Here is a 14,044-nt window from a genome sequence, read left to right as displayed (position 1 = left end):
TAATACCTAGTCAAAGGGTAATTTCCTGAAGAAAGTGTGAGGGGAAAAAAATCCTTTGTATTTTTTAATTTTTCCTGAATAACAACATAAGAGGACTAAGATAAGAGCATAAGAAAATGCATAACAGTACCACACTGAGATGTAGTTATTTGTAGGTAAAGGGATTGAGGTTATTTTTCTTTTTTTTTTTCTCTTTTTGGTTAGTTGAAATTTACTTCGTTTCTAAAGTGAACCTATTTTGCTTGTATTATTAAAATAAAAAGGAAGTAGAGAAAGTGTTACAATAATAAACACAGAGAACTGTTGTGAACACTTCCTCCGCATAGGGAGACTTACTTACTTTTATGAGGTAGGTATTGTTTGTAGCACCTGTCTATGGCAAATAGGAAATCAGAGAAACTAAGTACCTGCCCCACGTCAGAGCAAGTCCAGTGGATACAGGCCATCATGCCCCAGAGTCTATGCTCCTTTTTTTTTTTTTTTTAAGATTTTATTTATTTATCTGTCAGAGAGAGAGAGCACAAGTGGGGGGAGTGGCAGGCAGAGGGAGAGGGAGAAGCAGGCTCCCCGCTGAGCAAGGAGCCCGATGCGGGGCTCGATCCCAGGACCCTGGGATCATGACCTGAGCCGAAGGCAGACGCTTAACCGACTGAGCCACCCAGGGGTCCCCAGAGTCTATGCTCTTCTCTGCTATACTGCTCGGCCTCTCAGCAAAGTCCTGCAGCAACTGATAATTAAAAATTACATAAGAAGCAAAAAAAGGGAACATAATACGACTTTACAAAATGATTATAGGGATCTTTATAAAATAGATCAGACAATTTTTTTTTTTTTAAATGGGAGGGAAAACCCCCAGTGTACTTCTTAGCTCAAAGAGAGAGGAAATTTTTCGTTTACTGATCATACTGATTGTGTACAAGTGACACACAATCATTATAAACAACTCAAATAATGTGGAAAAAGCATGAAGGTGAAATGTAAAACACTATTTCAAGTCCAAAAATACTGCTAAGTGCCATTCAATGAACCTTGTTATAGACATCTGTCCATGCATGTGCTGGGCAGACAGAAAAATGGAGAGTAGATAGAATATTTTTGCTTTTAATAAAAATAGTACTCTTAATTTTACTTGAATTCAATTTAAAAAAAAAAGGAACTGAAGGGAAGCCAAAAAGAATTGTTGGCTTTTCTATAAATAGGTTCTTATCTCAACGTATGTTATTTTCTAACATTTTTCTCTGGAATTAAGAAAAGTAATTATGACAACCATTCAGCATTATTGTGCTATTAAAAACCAACGTGCTTCAGATGTAGAAAGGATCAGTGGACTGTCCCCTATTATTTAGCAGGATGAGGATTAGCCCTGTCCCATTTCCTCCCATGTCTGCTCCCCATCTCCCAATTTCTTCCCAGCAGGTGTTTCTGTAATTCTTCAGTCGGAAAAAGAAAAAGATTTATGATACTGTTTGCTTTTCTCCAGATCTGGAGACATTTGTGAGAGTTTTCAGGAATATACTGACTTTTCAGTGTGGTTTCTGGTATATTGGGCAGGATTAGAAGGCTGGTTCCTCCTCTCTACCTTCCTCCTCTGGCCAGTGGATTTAGAAAGTTTTGCATTAATGTGTGATTATGCATGCACATATAAACACATATATGTGTTTGTGTGATAAGTGGCTAACATTGAACTCTTTCCCCTTTGATTCAATTTAAAGTTGTCAATTTGATGATTATTTTACCACAAATTTATAGGTCTTTGCCTTCCTTCTCAATATTTATATATTCAATTGCTTTAAATTTTTTTATGATGTTGGCTAGAGCCTCCAGAACCCCCAGAATATGGCTAAACAACAATTATTGTTTTCCAGCCTATAAAAAAATCTTTTAGTGGTAATGTAAAAAATTCAAAGGGTACAGTGAAAAACTGAGGTTCCCTTAACCTCCCATCCTAGATAGCCAGTATCTTCCCAGATCCTCTTATTTACACTTATATATGCATGCACAGAAAACCTGATTCTAGTTATTTTTTACAAAAATTAAAACTCACAATATATAGTTCCATGATTTGCTTTTCTTAATATTTCATGGAGATCTATATCACTCTGCAAAAATCATCATTCTTTTCAACAATTACACAGTATTTTACAATATAGATGGTCTATAAATTGTCTGTTTCTATACAGATGGGCATTTCAGTTGTGTTTAATACCTAGCTACTAAAGGCAATGATGCCACGTTCAATTCTATACAAATATCTTTGTGCATATTTGTGTAGGGAAGTGTCCTAGAAATGGAAATTCTGTGTTACAAAATAGACACATTTGAAGTTTATACACACACATGATTTTGCTATTGCCAAATAGTCCTCAGAACTGGTTGTATTGGTTTACTTCTTCTCTGATTTTGCATAAGTATGCCCATTTCCTCATCTCTTGCCAATGCTTTCCTATTTTAACCACTGAATAAATAAAAATTAACCAAGTGCTATTAGACATTAGCCTTCTCAACCAGAAAAAAAAAAAAAGTTGTTCACAGTTAAATTGATTTACTCATGATTTACCTGCAGGTTTCTACTGACAATCCAATAATGATGTTAATAGTTAATGAAATCATCAGTGACAAGTTACTCAAATAGACAGAGAAGGATAAGAGACAGAGAGTGGGCAGCAGGCCACTAACACCATTCATAAGAGAGCATGTCAGGGAGCTCTGGGACTGTCACTCACCACTTACATGCTGTCACAGCATATGTCTCTCCTTTATAGCTCTCCCACTAACAGTTTCTTTGTGAATGATTCCTGGATTTGTAAGTCTTAGAATCTAAATATCTGTGTCTTGCGCTGCCCTGTAAGCAACATGAAGGCAGAGACATTCTTGTCTTGCTCATCCTTTCTCCCCAGCATCCTTCAAAGTGGCTGTCACAGGGATGAAAAAGTTTGGACTTTATGTGTGTCAATTCAAGCTTTTTGTTGTTTTATCATCCCCATAACGGAGTTACATGTCACATAGTTTGAGAAGAGGTTAAAGCCTGACACACTAAGACCCTTGGGTTTTACTCTTCTTGGACAAACTTATGATCCCTTTGACCAGGGTGCTCATCAGCACTGCATGACGAGCTCCCCAAGTTGACTGCCTTCTAGTCAACTTGGTCATACACCTTGCAATGTTATAACCCTTTGCCATGATGAGCTATTCTTAGGAGTTACTATGACTAAAAAAATCCATTGCCTTTCACCACTACTCACCTCCCCGCATACTTGTGGGTATAGACTTCCAACCTAGCAGCTGGTCAAGAAGATGGAGTGCAATAGTCTCCTTGGTTCTGCCTGGAGAAGGCTTCCCCCTGCCCTCCAGGATTCAGCTTTTAGGAAATGGCAAAATCTTCCTCTACATTTTGAGTCTGTCCTTTTTTTGATTTCCTTCAAAATATAGGTAACAGAATATCCAACTCACGTTGGCTCAAATAATGAAAATTATTTCATATAACTGACTTAAATGTTGGCTTGATCCTAGTAACTCAAAGATGTCATCATGGGTCTGGTTCCTTTCCATCTCTCCTCTGTCTCTTATTGTGTCAGCTTTATCTTAAGATTGACTCCCCTCATAAATTCAAGATAACTTCCAGATGCTCCCAGTTGCCTTCTTGTTGAAAGAGAGAGAGAGAGAGAGAGAGAGAGCTAGAAGTAGAATTAGTACTACCAAAACCACGTTGTTTCTACCCAGTGGGGAAGAATTGGAATGAATGCTGGAGAAGTTGTGACAATATTCTATGAGTCAATAATAGCTGGCCTAAAATCACCCTTAGTGAGCACCTACTAAGGTAGGTCAAGGAAGTATTACTATCCCCATTTTACAAATGGAATGTATCCAATTTGTACAACTCCACTAAGAGTGGAGGAGGCATTGGGAGATCAACTGAGGAGTCCAGAGACAGAGTTCACAATTAAAACAAACTTGTTGCGGCGCCTGGGTGGCTCAGTCATTAAGCGTCTGCCTTCGGCTCAGGTCATGATTCCAGGGTCCTGGGATCGAGCCCCACATCGGGCTCCCTGCTCAGTGGGGAGCCTGCTTCTCCCTCTCCTGCTCCCCCTGCTTGTGCTCTCTCTCTGTCAAATAAATAAATAAAATCTTTAAAAAAAAATAAAACAAATTTGTTACACGCTGAGAGTGACTGGAGGATTTTTAAGGTGGTGGGATATGTGTAAAGCAACATTTTAGCCTCCTTGGAAGCACTCCATTAGACCGATAGATCAACCATCCAGTTTCCTTATATCACCTTCCCTCTCCCACACCATCTCCCCACCACTACTCTAAAACAGGGATTCTAAAGTATTTAAAAGATTAAATTTTTTCATCATAATTTAGCCAAAAAGAATTAGATACAAATTCAATTAATTAAAAATAGAAACTATAGATAACATTCCAAGACTCCACTATTAGCTTGAAACGGGAAACTAGTAAAACCTAAATAATCTCTCAAATTATAAGATAAAATTGTTTTCTTTAACATAGCCTCCAGTGGTTCTCTGGATCCTGTTGCTTCCTTTCTATTCAAGCAGTGTTCTCCGGTAATTATTTCTTCTTGCTCTTGTGTTGTCAAAGTTCCTCCTCTACTATATCGTTCCTGGCAGTGTAAAAGAAGGCTATCGTTTCTCTCATTAACATGTCCATAAGCCTCATATTCCCTCCAAGGAATAGGGCCTGGCTTGTGGTGGGTACTTACTGTGTATTTGATAATGAATAAATGAATGAAGGAAGGAAGGAATTACTTGATCATCCTTCCCCTTTGCTTTCTGCATCTGCTGAGTCACTAATATCTGTAGATTCTTCATGTCTTTCATGCCTTGCCTTTCCTTCTATTTTTTACCACAACCCCAGGGAACCTTCTCCCACCTCTAATCTTCCACTCAGTTCAGTCCTCAGATCTTCCCAGAGCACTGATGTTGGCTTAAGTTCCTAAAGCCACTTTCACTTACAGATGAAATAGGAAAGTATTTAGCCTCTCTCTCTCACTCTTTTTCCAGTTTAATTTTGAAAAGCCAAATTATTCTCTGTTGCCTTTAATATATGTATAAAATCCTTAGCTCGATTTTTAATGGACTTCATGCTATGATATTAAAATATTTTCCAAACTTTATTCCCAGTTATTCTCCTAACAGAACCTCTCCTCCCACTCTCTTTGGACCACCCCAGGTCCATTCTTAATTACAGATCCTTACATTCTTGCTCCAGCCTCTCCAAATCTGACCTAAATCACAAGGCTTAACTTCCATCTCACTTTCTTTTATTAATCCTTCCTCCAGCCCCACAGCCCAGTGACACCTCTTCTGAATTGGAGCCCTCACTCACTCACGGTTCACCTAGTCGCATGATACGGGCTCAAGAAACTCTTCTACTGTATTTTTAAAACATTCTTGCATAACTTTCCAATGCCAGTTATCTTTTCAATTTTGTTTTGTTCCTCCCAGGATATGATAAATTAGGTTCTTTGTTAATTAAGTCACTCAATTTGAATACTAGTCAATATAGACTAGGTTATGCCATAGTAACCAGGTAACCCTCAGATCTCAGTGGCCTAACAGAGCAGAGGTTTCTTTCTCATCTGCCCTCCTTACCCATCAGGGGCTCTCAGAGACCCAGGCTGACAGACACTCTAACACCTCACAGGTGAGGTCCATACTCCAGGTCTTAGGGTCCTTTGATCAGATGTGACACTCATCACTCTCACAGCCTTTCGAACAGAGAAACTCACATGGCTCCACCTAACTGCAAGGGAACTGGGAAATTGGGATAGCACATAGATTTAAAAAAAAAAAAAACAAAAAACATTTTATTTATTTATTTGGCAGAGAGAGAAAGCACACAAGCAGGGACAGAGGGAGAGGGAGAAGCAGACTTTCCACTGAGCAGAGACCCCGATGCGGGGCTCGATCCCAGGACCCTGGGATCATGGCCTGAGCCGAAGGCAGACGCTTAACGGACTGAGCCACCCAGGTGCCCCTAGCACATAGATATTGAAGCAAACTATTTATATCATGAATAATGCAACAAATAGTTACATAAATTGTGACTTTATCTAGTATGGACCACACAGAAGATAAGTTTCAAGATAGTAGTTGTTTCATGCAGCTGAAAGATGTCATACAATTTATTGGCAGATTGAGAACAAAGAGCTTATTATTGTGATTTAATTTAAGGTGAAAGCTCAATTCAGTGCCAAACCGTAACAAGCTTATTTTTATACCTTGGTGTTAAGTATCAACTGGTGGTGATTCTTGTGTACACAAAGCCATTATTTTTAAAACATATTTGCAAAGTCTTCAGATTTTCATAGATCCCAAGATGACTATGGAAATCATCTCCTTATTTAATACGTGGTGGATGCCTGGTTAGAAAGAAATGTCACTTTTTTAGTATCTCTTACTAGCAACCAAACAGGGAATTGTGACACTTGGTTTGTCACTCACTCTGTATCGAAGGATTTTCAGGTCAGAAGTGTACTTCTCAGTTCCTCTGCTGAAGCGACAAGATCTATAATCAGTTAATGAAATGTTTTCATGAATCATGACTAGGGTATCTCACTCAAATGTAACTGAAATAGCCTAGCCTATTCTGGCTTGAAAAGATAAAGCTGTGTGCGAACTTATTATGCAATAAAGAATAGCTTCGTGTTCATTACCTTCAAATCACGCTTAGTAGATTAGCATTTGGATATGTAAAAGTCAGAGTAATGGCTGGGTTACTTTTGAAGATGTAGATCTGTGGGACATGAGGCGGGCTTTTGGTAGGCATTGCTGAAGTCCAAATAGCTGTTCCTGACTACGTATCAGACAATACTCCTGTTGCCTTTCAAAGCGGAAATTTCTAATTGCAATTTTCCAAATACTTTTTCTCATCGTGTGAAATAAGGCTTTAGAAAGAATCTCTATTATTTGCATGTGTGGCGGATACCGGGAGTATCCAGCACTCTTTTTCTTCCTTCTTACCTCCTCCTTCTTCTTCCCTTTTTTTTTTTCTTTCTTTCTTGCCTTGGGTACACAGAGTTGACACAAGCATTCATTAAGCATTAATGTTCATGGACGTTATTATCACTGGCCCTTATAAGGCTTTTGTCTCATTTGTTGATGAGCAAGTGAATGAGTTTGTTTATTTTTATGTTTGATGTCTTTTATGAGCAGACTTCACTACCCTTCCTGTTTATTACAGGCAAATATTTAAATTTAATCTGCATCTTTGCATTTGCATGCCTTCTTGCAAAGTGCATATTGCTCTTTTGGTAGGTAACTCTAGTTTATGTAAATAGTGTTGTCAATCTCATTCTAGTTATTACTGTGTTTCTTAAGTCCACATACTTTGGGGGTGCCTGGGTGGCTCAGTCCATTAAGCATCTGCCTTTGGCTCAGGTCATGATCCCAGGGTCCTGGGATCGAGCCCCGCATCGGGCTCCCTGCTCAGCGGGGAGCCTGCTTCCCCCTCTGCCTCTCCCCCTGCTTGTGCGTGCTCTCTCTCTCTCTGACAAATAAATAAATAAAATCTTAAAAAAAGAAAAAAAAGTCCACATACTTTGATGTGTGAACTGCCATTGGTTCTGTTACCTGGTAGACCATGATGTGTGTCTGCTGTGGATTGCTTTCCCAGTAATGGGAACCAGGTCACCTCCAATATCTGGCCACCACAAACAATGTTTCAGTGAACATCCTCATGCATGTCTCCAGATGGTCATGCATCAGAATTCCCATGGCATTTGCGCTAGAGTAGAAATATAGGACTTAGCCATGGCATCTTGCTCTGTGAAATAGGTGTGCAGCACTGTACATGAACCCCCCTCCCCATACTCATGAATGCTGAGGCTTCCATCATATTAGCACCATTTGATCTTGTCTCCTGGCCTCAGTTGGTTTATCAGGGGTCAACATGCTGGGCTGATGAGTTCCATCCCAGGGCATTAAAGCTCAGTTAAGGAGAGATTAATCTGAGGGAAGAAGGAATTTTGGTGCAAGTCAGGGCAGTAAGACCAAAGCCCAGCAATATGGACAGAACACTCTTGTAGGAAATTAGGGGGAATCTGAAATGTGGTGAGTTGGGGGGGGTGCCTGGGCTCAGTGGATTCCTAGCTTAAAGGCCTGCAGACAGGCCTCCCTGACGTCGAGACCCCCTGGGCCTCAGCAGTTGGTCCCAGAGCCATGTGGTGAGCAATGATCCAGTTTCAGCAAAACATCATCATCTCTCACATTAAATTAATGATGTTAATTTGAATGTTATTGCTTTTGTAGTTCTGCTTACAATTAATTTGTAAATTTGCTTTGGTTTTATAACTGTAAACGAGCCATGATCATAAGGACTTTATACCTAATTTTATGTTTCTTTATATTTGAGTGGCAATGCAATTAAAAAAAAAAAAAATAACATCAACCCTGAAGGGGTCCCTTTGTTTCTTGAAAGTGTGTATTTTCCAGCTCAGGCCAGAGACGTATTGCTCGAGTCTGATCTCACAGAGTTGGCTCTTGGGTCCAACTTTAGGGCACACATATTTATTCCTGTTTGATGTCGTCTTGGGTTCCAGTCCTGGTGATCTTTTTAGTCCTAATTCTGTCATCCAAGAGACTGCTTTCCTTCCAGCTTCATGCCGTTGGCAGAGTTAAAAAGCATGCGATCGGTCAATGTTCTCAGTTGCAAGCAACAAAATCAACTCTGGCTGATGTAAACAGAGAAACAATTGATCGCAAAGATGTGGGCTGGCTCACAGGTTCACTGCAAAGGCCATAGAACCCCGGGCTGTGGTAACGAAAGAGTAGCCTGAGCGGCAGGAAAGATGCCATCACAAACCGGGGACCAAAACCTGAGTGTGGAGGATGTCACTGCCCTTGTGCCTCGATAGCCAAGCCTGGCCGCCAGTGGCCCTGGATCATGGACGTGGACCCTGTGGTGTGTCGGTGCTGCCCAGAAACCAAGAGCTGCTGCCACAGCCAGTCTCCTGCCACCAGAAATGATCTGCCTCTGTCATTCTCTGAGTTCCCATCTTCTGGCTCAAAACTGGGGGTGCATTAGCCTGAGTGGCTGGGCCTGGGTCACCTACCTGCACCCTGGCTGAAAGCAAGCTGGGAATGCAAGCATCTGGTACTTTCAGGATCTGCTATTGGAGGCCAGCTCTGCCTCCCATCGGGGCTTGTTATGCAAGCAATTCCCCTACTATAGGAAGGAGGTTCAGATGCTGGGCAGCCAAACAAGGAATTGACACTCTCCATGCGTATTTTATCTTCTTTTTTTTTTTTTTTAAAGATTTTGTTTATTTATTTGAGAGAGAGAGAATGAGAGAGGGCGAGTACATGAGAGGGGGGAGGGTCAGAGGGAGACGCAGACTCCCCGCCGAGCAGGGAGCCCGATGCGGGACTCGATCCAGGGACTCCAAGATCATGACCTGAGCCGAAGGCAGTTGCTTGACCAACTGAGCCACCCAGGCGCCCAAGCGTATTTTATCTTTATCCAAGTAATTGGCAACAATGGAGTAGAGGACCAGGGTGAGTGAGGACAGCTAGGGTTGGCAAGAGGCCTTCCTCCTGCCATCCCGCCCGTATTGATGACCAGTGGGATGGATCCGAGGGGTGGGGCCACCCAGGCAGCATCTGATGTTTACCCCTGCTATCTGCCTTACGAGCAACATAGTTTCTTGGGGTTTTCTCGCAAACTCACATTCCCGAAAAGAGGAGGAGGGAGGGGACAGGAGGAGAGCATGTTAGTTCTTGCTTTGTTTGAGTTCTTTCATCTGGCTAGATGCATTTTCAGTAGCATGTAAATCAATGGCTTTATTCATTACTGCAATAAAATTTGCCTTTGTACCTGACTCCCCAAGGAGCTGGAACATAAGCAGGGCTCTAAAATTCACACTTCACCATGCTCGGGCGCAATGTCTTTGTTAAGACTCTGTTTGATCATTTTGCTTTTGATCTGCCTTTGGAAAGAACCATCTAAGTCTGCTGAGGGCCCTCCTACTGCAAACTCTCTGAGAGGGTCCTCTTAGGACCCATACCAGTTCCCCAGAGAAGTATTTCTTGTTTACGTTGGCTTATCACTCAGTCCTGCCTTGCTCTACGGCAGAACGGCCAGACTCGACAAAGCCCGAGTGCGTGGGAAGTCAAGGGCGTGTTTATGAACACACTTGTCTTTGAGCAGTCAGGTGTAGGGGGAGGTGGGAGGATGATGAGGGGTTGGGAAATTCTGTCAGCAATCCCAGGTGGCTGGTCACTCGCTGGTCAACTAGAGACAAGTTCTTTTCCTCTTTGGAGAGCAAGAGAAAGAGGAGCAGCCCGGGGAACACTATTTTCCTTCATGGTCAGGAGGGAGTGCTAAAGTGACAGACATAATGGGAGCCCAGCAGATGTTAATCAAATAAATGTATCTAAACTAGTTATCTATATACTTACAGACAATAATGGATCACCGAGATTTATAACAGCAAGTGCAATCTCAGACCAAAATGCAGGCAATTGCTTTGCTTTCACACGGAATGAGTTATAGAAGCCAAAGTCTAAATATGGTGGGAGAAGATCCCAGGAGAGCTGGATGGTATCATAGACATGCCTGAATGATCGCTCCTCAGGGGCTGCTTACCCAGTGGTCCTGCAGGCCAGCAAGATCCTTTATATGGTAAAAGGCAGCTGCCAGAACTCAGGGCTTGGGCAAGCCAGGCTGGCTTCCTTCCTTCCTGAAAAGGGGCTGCAGTGCAGTTTGGGGTAGCCCACAGAGCCTCCTTCCAGCTGAGATGCTCTAGTTCCCCAATCCTGAAGTAAGAAGGATCTGACCCATCCTCTCTCTTCCCCAACCACTTCTCCTCAACCTGAAAAGGAGGATGGGTCACCTCATGTTCAATCTATGGATAAAGTAAGGCAGGTTCTAAGATGAAATGCACCACAATCTGTAGAGAGATGCCTAGCCAGTTGTTAGCATTTAATTATTTTTGAATGCTAAAATGTTGGCCCCAAGTATGATTTCTTAATTATGTTCTAGAAGCTATATTTGGATTAGGCCTTTACATGTGGATAGAGGCTTCATTGGAAAATTCCTGGCCTTTTAAGCTGGATACAAAGTTGGCTCAGCATTTGTTTATTGCACTCAGCATCAAATACTAAGGTACTTTGATAAGAAAGCCTTTTATCCATCCTTGTTTAATAGAATTAGAAGCAGAGATAGGAGAACTGAGCCTTCTCAGGGTTGCAACTATCAGAATACTTGAATAATTGGTATGATTATTATTAAATACATAAGCAAATTTATTGTGTGTAAGTGAAACCGCATTTGTACTCTTTATAGGGAGAAGCAATATGAAAAAGTTCAACATTACATGATAAGAAGCCAAGGCAGAAATATTTCTCCTTTTATTTGGGTAGCTATCTGTCCTGGGTCTTTGCATGTCTTTGGTTCACTCTCATTCATTCTGGGCAGTGGAGAAGGAGCTCAGAAGGGCTTTTTGCAGTATAGGGTTGGTGAGAATGGGGCCCTCTCTGGGATTTTCTCAACTTCACCATTAACTTGCAGTCAGGTCATTCATATTCTGCTGAGGACTTATATTGAGTCATAGCTAAGCAGTCAGTCCCAGACTGGAGTCCCATCTCTTACTGAGCATCTGTGGACCCACATTTTATCTATTCTATAATGAGAACAGAAGTGGTATCTATCCCATAGTTCGTTAACAAGACAATCCATCCAGAATGCATGGCACATACTAAATTCTCAGTAAACATCATTTATTATTATTTAAATAATCCCCTTGTTGTGCCCTATACTTGCCCTATACTTGCCCTATCTGCCTCTATCATTCTCTGAGTTCCCATCCTCTGGCTCAAAACTGGGGGTGCTGGGCCTGGGTCACCTACCTGCTTCCTGGGCCATCATTCATTTCTGTCACAAATATGAAGAGACTCTCAGATGTATAATAAAAAGAACACTCAGTATTGTTTTTTATGCCTTAATTTAGGAATAAGTAGCATATTCTTAGATCATGCTTGGTGTGGGGATGGTGAGAACTCTGTGAATGCAACAGTTTTAGAAACATTCAAAATTTTTTTTTTAACCAGAACAACAAAACCCTCTGTTTAAAAACAAAGTGATGTATTTTCATTGTTCAGTCTCTGGAGCATTTGAGTTTATAAATTCAGGCACACCAATTTCTTTTAGTCTTTTACTCGACTCCAGAAATATGTATCTATCAAACTTCCAAATCTAAGGTCAAGTCTGCTTACAACACATCATTGTAAGGATATCTTCCCAACAGATGGATTCTCTTAGCATGGACTTTAGGTTATGCATTTCATGATGTATTTGAGGGCTTGGAGGTTCTAAACATTTATTTCCCTCAATTAATAAAATAATTTCTTTCAATTCCTATTCATTCCCCAAAATATTTTGATGGCTTGCAAAAAGCTTTTATTAGAGATACAATTAGGAAAGAGGAATGAATACCAAAAATGCGGTCTAACTGCTTCTAATATTATTGTTCTGAGCTTCCTCGCAGTGAAACAAAAAGGAAAATGAGATTAGTTACAATATTCACGTTGTTTTGAAAACTAAATGCCCACTAGTTGCTTATGAAGAGCACATTTTGTTCTGGTCCTGGGAAAAATCCGAGAGAAATCTCCCCATTGGGTCTCATAAAGAGAAAATTATGTGATATAATTTTTAGAATATTCAAAAATATCCCTGAAACAAATGCAGTACTGAATTTTATATGATTGTCCTTTCATAAGTGGAAGACGTGATACAAAACCACAGTTCAGTAAAACCAACTTGATAAAAAGCCGTGCAGAAGTGAGTTCTCTAGGACCCATGTGCCATGTGAGGTTGCCCTTCTTCCATCATGGACCCAAATCTAGTTCCAGAAAGTCCTCATGAGTAAGGAGATGACTTACCCCAATCCACAGCAGGTTGGTGACAGAGCCAGAACAAGACAGGCCTTTCTTCCACTGAGATCGACCTAGTAGCACTCCTCACCCAAAATCATCGCCTGCAGGACATATAATGCCTTCTAGAGCAGTTCTGTCCAAGAGGGCTTTCTGCAACGACTGAGATCTTCTGTGATCCCCTGCGTGGAGGTATTTGGTGCGGTCCAATATGGCAGCCACGGGCCACGTGTGACGATGGAGTATGTGATAGTAAGACTGAGGAACTGAGTTTTAAGTTTCATTTATATTTAAATACTTTAAATATGAAAAACCACAGTGTCTAGTGGCTGCTTTATCAGACAGTGCGGCTCTAGAGCGCCATCAGGTGGCCACCAAACTCAGCTTATCCCTGCTCTGACTCTGGGCTTCTTGTGCTGCAGGTCTGACAGAGAGGAAGATCAAAAATTGCATTTGTCTGAGCAGTGGTTCTGAGCATGAGTTGACAATGGCTTCAGTCAGGGATGATGGGGAATGAGAAATGTTGGGGCACACGGGTGAGATGCCTTGATTGGCCCAAATGCCTGCAGTGGTCATGGGCCATGGAGCTCTCAGAGCCCTTCAAGCCCCAAGAAGGGCTGCTTCTGCTGCACCCATCCTGATGGCTATGCCTGGAGAGAGAAGATGAAGAGATCAATCTGGGATTGAGGAGCCTGACAAGAGCCAGGCCAGGGTCCACAATGGCGGCTCTGAGCTCCAGGCTCAGCTTCGTCTTTATTTCCTTCTCAGGAAGGAGATGTGGAGTTCCTCAGCTGAGGAACGACAGTGCTGATGAGCAATAATGTCTTAATTCATTTTAATTATGCTGCATATACTACAATTCATAAGCTTAACATTTTTCAAAAATTTAAAAATAATGCTTTAAATAATAATTTCCAAAATTTCAAATAAAAAAAAATAATGGTAAGAGGTAGTAAGAAGCAAACCTCATTTCATAATACAGGTTCAGTTAAGGAAAGTAAAAATAAACCAAATTCCATAGTGTCTTGCTCAACAATAAAATGTGTTTAAAGGGCAATAACATGACAAGTTGCTCCAGCATGTTCCAGTAATTTCTGAAATTTTAACTCCCAAAAGGATACTCTTTGGTGATGCAGAAGGAATGAGAGAAGATT

The 14,044-nt window shown here is 41.2% G+C and overlaps 1 long non-coding RNA gene across 1 annotated transcript in view; it reads right to left on the bottom strand.

Moving 5' to 3' along the window:
• LOC123852748 (uncharacterized) overlaps nt 1-13,482 on the bottom strand; it is a 44,014-nt gene extending 30,532 nt beyond the window's left edge. The window contains exon 1 of the long non-coding RNA XR_006792996.3: nt 12,900-13,482. This is a non-coding gene — a long non-coding RNA (uncharacterized LOC123852748). The remainder of the gene's footprint in view (nt 1-12,899) is intronic.
• Nucleotides 13,483-14,044: the final 562 nt, after the last annotated feature.

The sequence above is a fragment of the Mirounga angustirostris genome, unplaced genomic scaffold (assembly GCF_029215605.1).
Source record: "Mirounga angustirostris isolate CCGP_5_RB_7025 unplaced genomic scaffold, mMirAng1.0.hap1 SCAF_14, whole genome shotgun sequence".
Classification (NCBI taxonomy): Eukaryota; Metazoa; Chordata; class Mammalia; order Carnivora; family Phocidae; genus Mirounga; species Mirounga angustirostris.
The sequence above is the reverse complement of the archived record's forward strand: the minus strand, read 5'-3'. Positions and strand labels throughout refer to the sequence as shown.